The 10,524-nt window shown below is 46.8% G+C and overlaps 6 non-coding genes across 6 annotated transcripts; all 6 read right to left on the reverse strand.

Moving 5' to 3' along the window:
• Window positions 1-332: 332 nt before the first annotated feature.
• Window positions 333-523, reverse strand: LOC142266901 (U2 spliceosomal RNA). The gene has a single exon (XR_012732876.1). It is a non-coding gene; the product is annotated as a U2 spliceosomal RNA (small nuclear RNA).
• A 1,387-nt stretch (window positions 524-1,910) lies between these two features.
• Window positions 1,911-2,101, reverse strand: LOC142266902 (U2 spliceosomal RNA). Its single transcript, XR_012732877.1, has one exon. It is a non-coding gene; the product is annotated as a U2 spliceosomal RNA (small nuclear RNA).
• Window positions 2,102-3,487: 1,386 nt separating this feature from the next.
• Window positions 3,488-3,678, reverse strand: LOC142266903 (U2 spliceosomal RNA). Its single transcript, XR_012732878.1, has one exon. It is a non-coding gene; the product is annotated as a U2 spliceosomal RNA (small nuclear RNA).
• A 1,387-nt stretch (window positions 3,679-5,065) lies between these two features.
• On the reverse strand, window positions 5,066-5,258 carry LOC142266912 (U2 spliceosomal RNA). Its single transcript, XR_012732886.1, has one exon. It is a non-coding gene; the product is annotated as a U2 spliceosomal RNA (small nuclear RNA).
• Window positions 5,259-7,447: 2,189 nt separating this feature from the next.
• Window positions 7,448-7,638, reverse strand: LOC142266905 (U2 spliceosomal RNA). The gene has a single exon (XR_012732880.1). It is a non-coding gene; the product is annotated as a U2 spliceosomal RNA (small nuclear RNA).
• A 1,387-nt stretch (window positions 7,639-9,025) lies between these two features.
• Window positions 9,026-9,216, reverse strand: LOC142266906 (U2 spliceosomal RNA). The gene has a single exon (XR_012732881.1). It is a non-coding gene; the product is annotated as a U2 spliceosomal RNA (small nuclear RNA).
• Between the last annotated feature and the right edge of the window lie 1,308 nt (window positions 9,217-10,524).

The following is a 10,524-nucleotide window of genomic DNA, read 5'->3' on the forward strand; positions in this document are numbered from 1 at the left end:
AGATGTTATCACACCTGTGGTCACTGCAGCAGCAGGTGAATCCACTTTGTCCAAAAGGGATCTATTCCATTCAATTGCAAATGATCTAGATAAGACAGAGAACTGCAGCACGGGGACATAGCCGAGTTGGTCAGGTTGAGTGGTGATGAGTTTGCTATTTGGATGAATAAAGAAAGTCAAAAGTGTGAAAGATAAAAAACAAAAGGAGGAAGTGTGAAAAGTGAATGGGCCAAATTGAGGTGCATATGAAGACGTATGCTTTCTTCCAATTCATTAAATCGGGCTAATATGAATCAGGTGAATTGAGTTCTGCTTTTGGAAACTGGGTTAAGAAGGGGTGCACCGTTCCTGGAGGTACTGCAATACCAGGTCAATGCGTGGAGTGGACAGAGCAAGCTCTTTTTCCATCTCCCTGTTCTAAAAATCCATTTAATATATGGTCCCCAGATAGGGGACGTATCAGATATTAAACTGATAAGAACAGATACTACACTTGATCTTAGCCAAAAGGCCGAGAAGCGATAACCAGAATTGGTTTGGGCCTCGAGTGGCACCCTGGCCTATGCCGGACACATCTTAGGGAGAGAGAGCGAGAGGGAGACAAACCCACGCCTACACAAGACATTTTGTCACCCAAGCCAACCCTTGAAAAGGCTGCTTTGCAGAGCCAAAACAAGAAGAATGGTGCGTTTTGCAGCCGCCGCCCACTGCAATGAATCTGAATAACTCCTCCTTTAGGGCGCAAGCAACTCCCCTCCCCCTTGCAGTCTTTCCAATTCACGATACAAAAAGACGGACAGGACAGGTTGCCTGACTTTCCGTCACTGCCACCCTTTGCCATCCTTACCCGTAGAAAGCCCTTTCATCATCCCCAAACCCTAATCTTTTCCCTTTCCTTCCCAGCCCCCAAACCCTGCCCTCTGTACCTTTCTCACCACCCGCTTCCCTTCTCCTGTCATCCCCCTACCACCCGGGAAAAAAAGAGATTGCCCCCTCCTTCCACTAGCCCACCCTCCCACCCAAAGAACAACTTCTTCTGCGCAGCTTGTTTTCTAGGCAGCAGCGCTATTGTGATGTCATCGGGGGGCATTGTGACAAGCCGCCAGTGTTCCGTCTCTTCATGTTGTGCACAGTTCAAACGGAAAATACATCAACAGGCAGACTACAGAAAAGCTTACTATCAAAGGTTAGAGGGGGGCTTTCTCAGAGGGCTTTTTACAGTTTTTCTATTCCCAATTAGCCGTTTAAGTGTACTTATTGAAAGTAGTAATTCTTTCATAGGCCGCCCTTTCTTAGTATTTGACGTTCCTTATATTGCGGTATGAGGCTTCGCAGTAGGTTGCAAACATTCATCACCCATGACTGTCCCCAATTGAGCTCAGAAGCTCAATGTCTATCATGACCTCTCTTTTAGAATGTCCAAGAGCAAGCAAACTATTCCTCCAGGAGAGGGCGCCAACAGACTACTAAAGAGATCATCATTACTCAAAGAAAACCCCAAAAACCAATGCATGATAGGAATAAACAGGTAACTTTCTTTGGAGTGGAAGCGGAGAGATCGCACCAGATGCCAATTCTAGATGTTATCACACCTGTGGTCACTGCAGCAGCAGGTGAATCCACTTTGTCCAAAAGGGATCTATTCCATTCAATTGCAAATGATCTAGATAAGACAGAGAACTGCAGCACGGGGACATAGCCGAGTTGGTCAGGTTGAGTGGTGATGAGTTTGCTATTTGGATGAATAAAGAAAGTCAAAAGTGTGAAAGATAAAAAACAAAAGGAGGAAGTGTGAAAAGTGAATGGGCCAAATTGAGGTGCATATGAAGACGTATGCTTTCTTCCAATTCATTAAATCGGGCTAATATGAATCAGGTGAATTGAGTTCTGCTTTTGGAAACTGGGTTAAGAAGGGGTGCACCGTTCCTGGAGGTACTGCAATACCAGGTCAATGCGTGGAGTGGACAGAGCAAGCTCTTTTTCCATCTCCCTGTTCTAAAAATCCATTTAATATATGGTCCCCAGATAGGGGACGTATCAGATATTAAACTGATAAGAACAGATACTACACTTGATCTTAGCCAAAAGGCCGAGAAGCGATAACCAGAATTGGTTTGGGCCTCGAGTGGCACCCTGGCCTATGCCGGACACATCTTAGGGAGAGAGAGCGAGAGGGAGACAAACCCACGCCTACACAAGACATTTTGTCACCCAAGCCAACCCTTGAAAAGGCTGCTTTGCAGAGCCAAAACAAGAAGAATGGTGCGTTTTGCAGCCGCCGCCCACTGCAATGAATCTGAATAACTCCTCCTTTAGGGCGCAAGCAACTCCCCTCCCCCTTGCAGTCTTTCCAATTCACGATACAAAAAGACGGACAGGACAGGTTGCCTGACTTTCCGTCACTGCCACCCTTTGCCATCCTTACCCGTAGAAAGCCCTTTCATCATCCCCAAACCCTAATCTTTTCCCTTTCCTTCCCAGCCCCCAAACCCTGCCCTCTGTACCTTTCTCACCACCCGCTTCCCTTCTCCTGTCATCCCCCTACCACCCGGGAAAAAAAGAGATTGCCCCCTCCTTCCACTAGCCCACCCTCCCACCCAAAGAACAACTTCTTCTGCGCAGCTTGTTTTCTAGGCAGCAGCGCTATTGTGATGTCATCGGGGGGCATTGTGACAAGCCGCCAGTGTTCCGTCTCTTCATGTTGTGCACAGTTCAAACGGAAAATACATCAACAGGCAGACTACAGAAAAGCTTACTATCAAAGGTTAGAGGGGGGCTTTCTCAGAGGGCTTTTTACAGTTTTTCTATTCCCAATTAGCCGTTTAAGTGTACTTATTGAAAGTAGTAATTCTTTCATAGGCCGCCCTTTCTTAGTATTTGACGTTCCTTATATTGCGGTATGAGGCTTCGCAGTAGGTTGCAAACATTCATCACCCATGACTGTCCCCAATTGAGCTCAGAAGCTCAATGTCTATCATGACCTCTCTTTTAGAATGTCCAAGAGCAAGCAAACTATTCCTCCAGGAGAGGGCGCCAACAGACTACTAAAGAGATCATCATTACTCAAAGAAAACCCCAAAAACCAATGCATGATAGGAATAAACAGGTAACTTTCTTTGGAGTGGAAGCGGAGAGATCGCACCAGATGCCAATTCTAGATGTTATCACACCTGTGGTCACTGCAGCAGCAGGTGAATCCACTTTGTCCAAAAGGGATCTATTCCATTCAATTGCAAATGATCTGATAAGACAGAGAACTGCAGCACGGGGACATAGCCGAGTTGGTCAGGTTGAGTGGTGATGAGTTTGCTATTTGGATGAATAAAGAAAGTCAAAAGTGTGAAAGATAAAAAACAAAAGGAGGAAGTGTGAAAAGTGAATGGGCCAAATTGAGGTGCATATGAAGACGTATGCTTTCTTCCAATTCATTAAATCGGGCTAATATGAATCAGGTGAATTGAGTTCTGCTTTTGGAAACTGGGTTAAGAAGGGGTGCACCGTTCCTGGAGGTACTGCAATACCAGGTCAATGCGTGGAGTGGACAGAGCAAGCTCTTTTTCCATCTCCCTGTTCTAAAAATCCATTTAATATATGGTCCCCAGATAGGGGACGTATCAGATATTAAACTGATAAGAACAGATACTACACTTGATCTTAGCCAAAAGGCCGAGAAGCGATAACCAGAATTGGTTTGGGCCTCGAGTGGCACCCTGGCCTATGCCGGACACATCTTAGGGAGAGAGAGCGAGAGGGAGACAAACCCACGCCTACACAAGACATTTTGTCACCCAAGCCAACCCTTGAAAAGGCTGCTTTGCAGAGCCAAAACAAGAAGAATGGTGCGTTTTGCAGCCGCCGCCCACTGCAATGAATCTGAATAACTCCTCCTTTAGGGCGCAAGCAACTCCCCTCCCCCTTGCAGTCTTTCCAATTCACGATACAAAAAGACGGACAGGACAGGTTGCCTGACTTTCCGTCACTGCCACCCTTTGCCATCCTTACCCGTAGAAAGCCCTTTCATCATCCCCAAACCCTAATCTTTTCCCTTTCCTTCCCAGCCCCCAAACCCTGCCCTCTGTACCTTTCTCACCACCCGCTTCCCTTCTCCTGTCATCCCCCTACCACCCGGGAAAAAAAGAGATTGCCCCCTCCTTCCACTAGCCCACCCTCCCACCCAAAGAACAACTTCTTCTGCGCAGCTTGTTTTCTAGGCAGCAGCGCTATTGTGATGTCATCGGGGGGCATTGTGACAAGCCGCCAGTGTTCCGTCTCTTCATGTTGTGCACAGTTCAAACGGAAAATACATCAACAGGCAGACTACAGAAAAGCTTACTATCAAAGGTTAGAGGGGGGCTTTCTCAGAGGGCTTTTTACAGTTTTTCTATTCCCAATTAGCCGTTTAAGTGTACTTATTGAAAGTAGTAATTCTTTCATAGGCCGCCCTTTCTTAGTATTTGACGTTCCTTATATTGCGGTATGAGGCTTCGCAGTAGGTTGCAAACATTCATCACCCATGACTGTCCCCAATTGAGCTCAGAAGCTCAATGTCTATCATGACCTCTCTTTTAGAATGTCCAAGAGCAAGCAAACTATTCCTCCAGGAGAGGGCGCCAACAGACTACTAAAGAGATCATCATTACTCAAAGAAAACCCCAAAAACCAATGCATGATAGGAATAAACAGGTAACTTTCTTTGGAGTGGAAGCGGAGAGATCGCACCAGATGCCAATTCTAGATGTTATCACACCTGTGGTCACTGCAGCAGCAGGTGAATCCACTTTGTCCAAAAGGGATCTATTCCATTCAATTGCAAATGATCTAGATAAGACAGAGAACTGCAGCACGGGGACATAGCCGAGTTGGTCAGGTTGAGTGGTGATGAGTTTGCTATTTGGATGAATAAAGAAAGTCAAAAGTGTGAAAGATAAAAAACAAAAGGAGGAAGTGTGAAAAGTGAATGGGCCAAATTGAGGTGCATATGAAGACGTATGCTTTCTTCCAATTCATTAAATCGGGCTAATATGAATCAGGTGAATTGAGTTCTGCTTTTGGAAACTGGGTTAAGAAGGGGTGCACCGTTCCTGGAGGTACTGCAATACCAGGTCAATGCGTGGAGTGGACAGAGCAAGCTCTTTTTCCATCTCCCTGTTCTAAAAATCCATTTAATATATGGTCCCCAGATAGGGGACGTATCAGATATTAAACTGATAAGAACAGATTTTTGATTTAATGAAGCTTTCCAAAGCACCACAAAAAATGCATGACCGAAGTCACACCAAAAACAGTGCAAAGGCTAGGATTCGTGTGGACCCCACCGTGAGGAGAGGGTCCCCAAAAATCAACCCCGTCCCTCCGAGCCAGAAGGCCACAGCAAGGGTCAGGGATCTTCGGTGCTCCCCCAAGCCGAAGCCTGGTTGAGCCTTGTCGTTGCTCCCAGCGTCCACCCAGGCATCTTACCCAAGTGGAGTAGAGAGCTACTAGTTGTTGGTTTCGCAGCCGAAACTGCCCGGACCGTCAACCGGTGTTGGTTTCTCAGCCCAAGGCTAACCGGACCTCCAACCGGGTGTTGGTTTCTCAGCCGAAGCTGACCCAGACCTCCAACCGGGTGTTGGTTTCTCAGCCGAAGCTGACCCGGACCTCCAACCGGGTGTTAGTTTCTCAGCCCAAAGCTGACCAGACCTCCGACCGGGATTATAAAAATTTCCCTTCCTAGCCAGAAGGCCGGGATAGGGTAATATGCTCAAAAAGTATGAAAAGGCAAGGTACGGTGTGCTACAGAGCCCAAGGCTTGCCGGGGTCCCAAGCCAGCAAGCTCAGACTCACTCCAGGGTCGTCAGTCCTGGGGCACGTTGTACCATAGCCCCCCATCCTTACTCAGTCTAATAGCCTCGATCCTGGTAGGGCCATGTTTTCCACTAGATGAATATACTATCCACCCAGAGTACTAGCAAGCGCAACCTTCCAGTGTGCATTGTATCATTGTACTAAGGTGGCCTGGAGCTTAAACCACCTCTTCGAACAACACTACACTTGATCTTAGCCAAAAGGCCGAGAAGCGATAACCAGAATTGGTTTGGGCCTCGAGTGGCACCCTGGCCTATGCCGGACACATCTTAGGGAGAGAGAGCGAGAGGGAGACAAACCCACGCCTACACAAGACATTTTGTCACCCAAGCCAACCCTTGAAAAGGCTGCTTTGCAGAGCCAAAACAAGAAGAATGGTGCGTTTTGCAGCCGCCGCCCACTGCAATGAATCTGAATAACTCCTCCTTTAGGGCGCAAGCAACTCCCCTCCCCCTTGCAGTCTTTCCAATTCACGATACAAAAAGACGGACAGGACAGGTTGCCTGACTTTCCGTCACTGCCACCCTTTGCCATCCTTACCCGTAGAAAGCCCTTTCATCATCCCCAAACCCTAATCTTTTCCCTTTCCTTCCCAGCCCCCAAACCCTGCCCTCTGTACCTTTCTCACCACCCGCTTCCCTTCTCCTGTCATCCCCCTACCACCCGGGAAAAAAAGAGATTGCCCCCTCCTTCCACTAGCCCACCCTCCCACCCAAAGAACAACTTCTTCTGCGCAGCTTGTTTTCTAGGCAGCAGCGCTATTGTGATGTCATCGGGGGGCATTGTGACAAGCCGCCAGTGTTCCGTCTCTTCATGTTGTGCACAGTTCAAACGGAAAATACATCAACAGGCAGACTACAGAAAAGCTTACTATCAAAGGTTAGAGGGGGGCTTTCTCAGAGGGCTTTTTACAGTTTTTCTATTCCCAATTAGCCGTTTAAGTGTACTTATTGAAAGTAGTAATTCTTTCATAGGCCGCCCTTTCTTAGTATTTGACGTTCCTTATATTGCGGTATGAGGCTTCGCAGTAGGTTGCAAACATTCATCACCCATGACTGTCCCCAATTGAGCTCAGAAGCTCAATGTCTATCATGACCTCTCTTTTAGAATGTCCAAGAGCAAGCAAACTATTCCTCCAGGAGAGGGCGCCAACAGACTACTAAAGAGATCATCATTACTCAAAGAAAACCCCAAAAACCAATGCATGATAGGAATAAACAGGTAACTTTCTTTGGAGTGGAAGCGGAGAGATCGCACCAGATGCCAATTCTAGATGTTATCACACCTGTGGTCACTGCAGCAGCAGGTGAATCCACTTTGTCCAAAAGGGATCTATTCCATTCAATTGCAAATGATCTAGATAAGACAGAGAACTGCAGCACGGGGACATAGCCGAGTTGGTCAGGTTGAGTGGTGATGAGTTTGCTATTTGGATGAATAAAGAAAGTCAAAAGTGTGAAAGATAAAAAACAAAAGGAGGAAGTGTGAAAAGTGAATGGGCCAAATTGAGGTGCATATGAAGACGTATGCTTTCTTCCAATTCATTAAATCGGGCTAATATGAATCAGGTGAATTGAGTTCTGCTTTTGGAAACTGGGTTAAGAAGGGGTGCACCGTTCCTGGAGGTACTGCAATACCAGGTCAATGCGTGGAGTGGACAGAGCAAGCTCTTTTTCCATCTCCCTGTTCTAAAAATCCATTTAATATATGGTCCCCAGATAGGGGACGTATCAGATATTAAACTGATAAGAACAGATACTACACTTGATCTTAGCCAAAAGGCCGAGAAGCGATAACCAGAATTGGTTTGGGCCTCGAGTGGCACCCTGGCCTATGCCGGACACATCTTAGGGAGAGAGAGCGAGAGGGAGACAAACCCACGCCTACACAAGACATTTTGTCACCCAAGCCAACCCTTGAAAAGGCTGCTTTGCAGAGCCAAAACAAGAAGAATGGTGCGTTTTGCAGCCGCCGCCCACTGCAATGAATCTGAATAACTCCTCCTTTAGGGCGCAAGCAACTCCCCTCCCCCTTGCAGTCTTTCCAATTCACGATACAAAAAGACGGACAGGACAGGTTGCCTGACTTTCCGTCACTGCCACCCTTTGCCATCCTTACCCGTAGAAAGCCCTTTCATCATCCCCAAACCCTAATCTTTTCCCTTTCCTTCCCAGCCCCCAAACCCTGCCCTCTGTACCTTTCTCACCACCCGCTTCCCTTCTCCTGTCATCCCCCTACCACCCGGGAAAAAAAGAGATTGCCCCCTCCTTCCACTAGCCCACCCTCCCACCCAAAGAACAACTTCTTCTGCGCAGCTTGTTTTCTAGGCAGCAGCGCTATTGTGATGTCATCGGGGGGCATTGTGACAAGCCGCCAGTGTTCCGTCTCTTCATGTTGTGCACAGTTCAAACGGAAAATACATCAACAGGCAGACTACAGAAAAGCTTACTATCAAAGGTTAGAGGGGGGCTTTCTCAGAGGGCTTTTTACAGTTTTTCTATTCCCAATTAGCCGTTTAAGTGTACTTATTGAAAGTAGTAATTCTTTCATAGGCCGCCCTTTCTTAGTATTTGACGTTCCTTATATTGCGGTATGAGGCTTCGCAGTAGGTTGCAAACATTCATCACCCATGACTGTCCCCAATTGAGCTCAGAAGCTCAATGTCTATCATGACCTCTCTTTTAGAATGTCCAAGAGCAAGCAAACTATTCCTCCAGGAGAGGGCGCCAACAGACTACTAAAGAGATCATCATTACTCAAAGAAAACCCCAAAAACCAATGCATGATAGGAATAAACAGGTAACTTTCTTTGGAGTGGAAGCGGAGAGATCGCACCAGATGCCAATTCTAGATGTTATCACACCTGTGGTCACTGCAGCAGCAGGTGAATCCACTTTGTCCAAAAGGGATCTATTCCATTCAATTGCAAATGATCTAGATAAGACAGAGAACTGCAGCACGGGGACATAGCCGAGTTGGTCAGGTTGAGTGGTGATGAGTTTGCTATTTGGATGAATAAAGAAAGTCAAAAGTGTGAAAGATAAAAAACAAAAGGAGGAAGTGTGAAAAGTGAATGGGCCAAATTGAGGTGCATATGAAGACGTATGCTTTCTTCCAATTCATTAAATCGGGCTAATATGAATCAGGTGAATTGAGTTCTGCTTTTGGAAACTGGGTTAAGAAGGGGTGCACCGTTCCTGGAGGTACTGCAATACCAGGTCAATGCGTGGAGTGGACAGAGCAAGCTCTTTTTCCATCTCCCTGTTCTAAAAATCCATTTAATATATGGTCCCCAGATAGGGGACGTATCAGATATTAAACTGATAAGAACAGATACTACACTTGATCTTAGCCAAAAGGCCGAGAAGCGATAACCAGAATTGGTTTGGGCCTCGAGTGGCACCCTGGCCTATGCCGGACACATCTTAGGGAGAGAGAGCGAGAGGGAGACAAACCCACGCCTACACAAGACATTTTGTCACCCAAGCCAACCCTTGAAAAGGCTGCTTTGCAGAGCCAAAACAAGAAGAATGGTGCGTTTTGCAGCCGCCGCCCACTGCAATGAATCTGAATAACTCCTCCTTTAGGGCGCAAGCAACTCCCCTCCCCCTTGCAGTCTTTCCAATTCACGATACAAAAAGACGGACAGGACAGGTTGCCTGACTTTCCGTCACTGCCACCCTTTGCCATCCTTACCCGTAGAAAGCCCTTTCATCATCCCCAAACCCTAATCTTTTCCCTTTCCTTCCCAGCCCCCAAACCCTGCCCTCTGTACCTTTCTCACCACCCGCTTCCCTTCTCCTGTCATCCCCCTACCACCCGGGAAAAAAAGAGATTGCCCCCTCCTTCCACTAGCCCACCCTCCCACCCAAAGAACAACTTCTTCTGCGCAGCTTGTTTTCTAGGCAGCAGCGCTATTGTGATGTCATCGGGGGGCATTGTGACAAGCCGCCAGTGTTCCGTCTCTTCATGTTGTGCACAGTTCAAACGGAAAATACATCAACAGGCAGACTACAGAAAAGCTTACTATCAAAGGTTAGAGGGGGGCTTTCTCAGAGGGCTTTTTACAGTTTTTCTATTCCCAATTAGCCGTTTAAGTGTACTTATTGAAAGTAGTAATTCTTTCATAGGCCGCCCTTTCTTAGTATTTGACGTTCCTTATATTGCGGTATGAGGCTTCGCAGTAGGTTGCAAACATTCATCACCCATGACTGTCCCCAATTGAGCTCAGAAGCTCAATGTCTATCATGACCTCTCTTTTAGAATGTCCAAGAGCAAGCAAACTATTCCTCCAGGAGAGGGCGCCAACAGACTACTAAAGAGATCATCATTACTCAAAGAAAACCCCAAAAACCAATGCATGATAGGAATAAACAGGTAACTTTCTTTGGAGTGGAAGCGGAGAGATCGCACCAGATGCCAATTCTAGATGTTATCACACCTGTGGTCACTGCAGCAGCAGGTGAATCCACTTTGTCCAAAAGGGATCTATTCCATTCAATTGCAAATGATCTAGATAAGACAGAGAACTGCAGCACGGGGACATAGCCGAGTTGGTCAGGTTGAGTGGTGATGAGTTTGCTATTTGGATGAATAAAGAAAGTCAAAAGTGTGAAAGATAAAAAACAAAAGGAGGAAGTGTGAAAAGTGAATGGGCCAAATTGAGGTGCATATGAAGAC

Source organism: Anomaloglossus baeobatrachus, unplaced genomic scaffold (genome assembly GCF_048569485.1).
Source record: "Anomaloglossus baeobatrachus isolate aAnoBae1 unplaced genomic scaffold, aAnoBae1.hap1 Scaffold_2930, whole genome shotgun sequence".
Classification (NCBI taxonomy): domain Eukaryota; kingdom Metazoa; phylum Chordata; class Amphibia; order Anura; family Aromobatidae; genus Anomaloglossus; species Anomaloglossus baeobatrachus.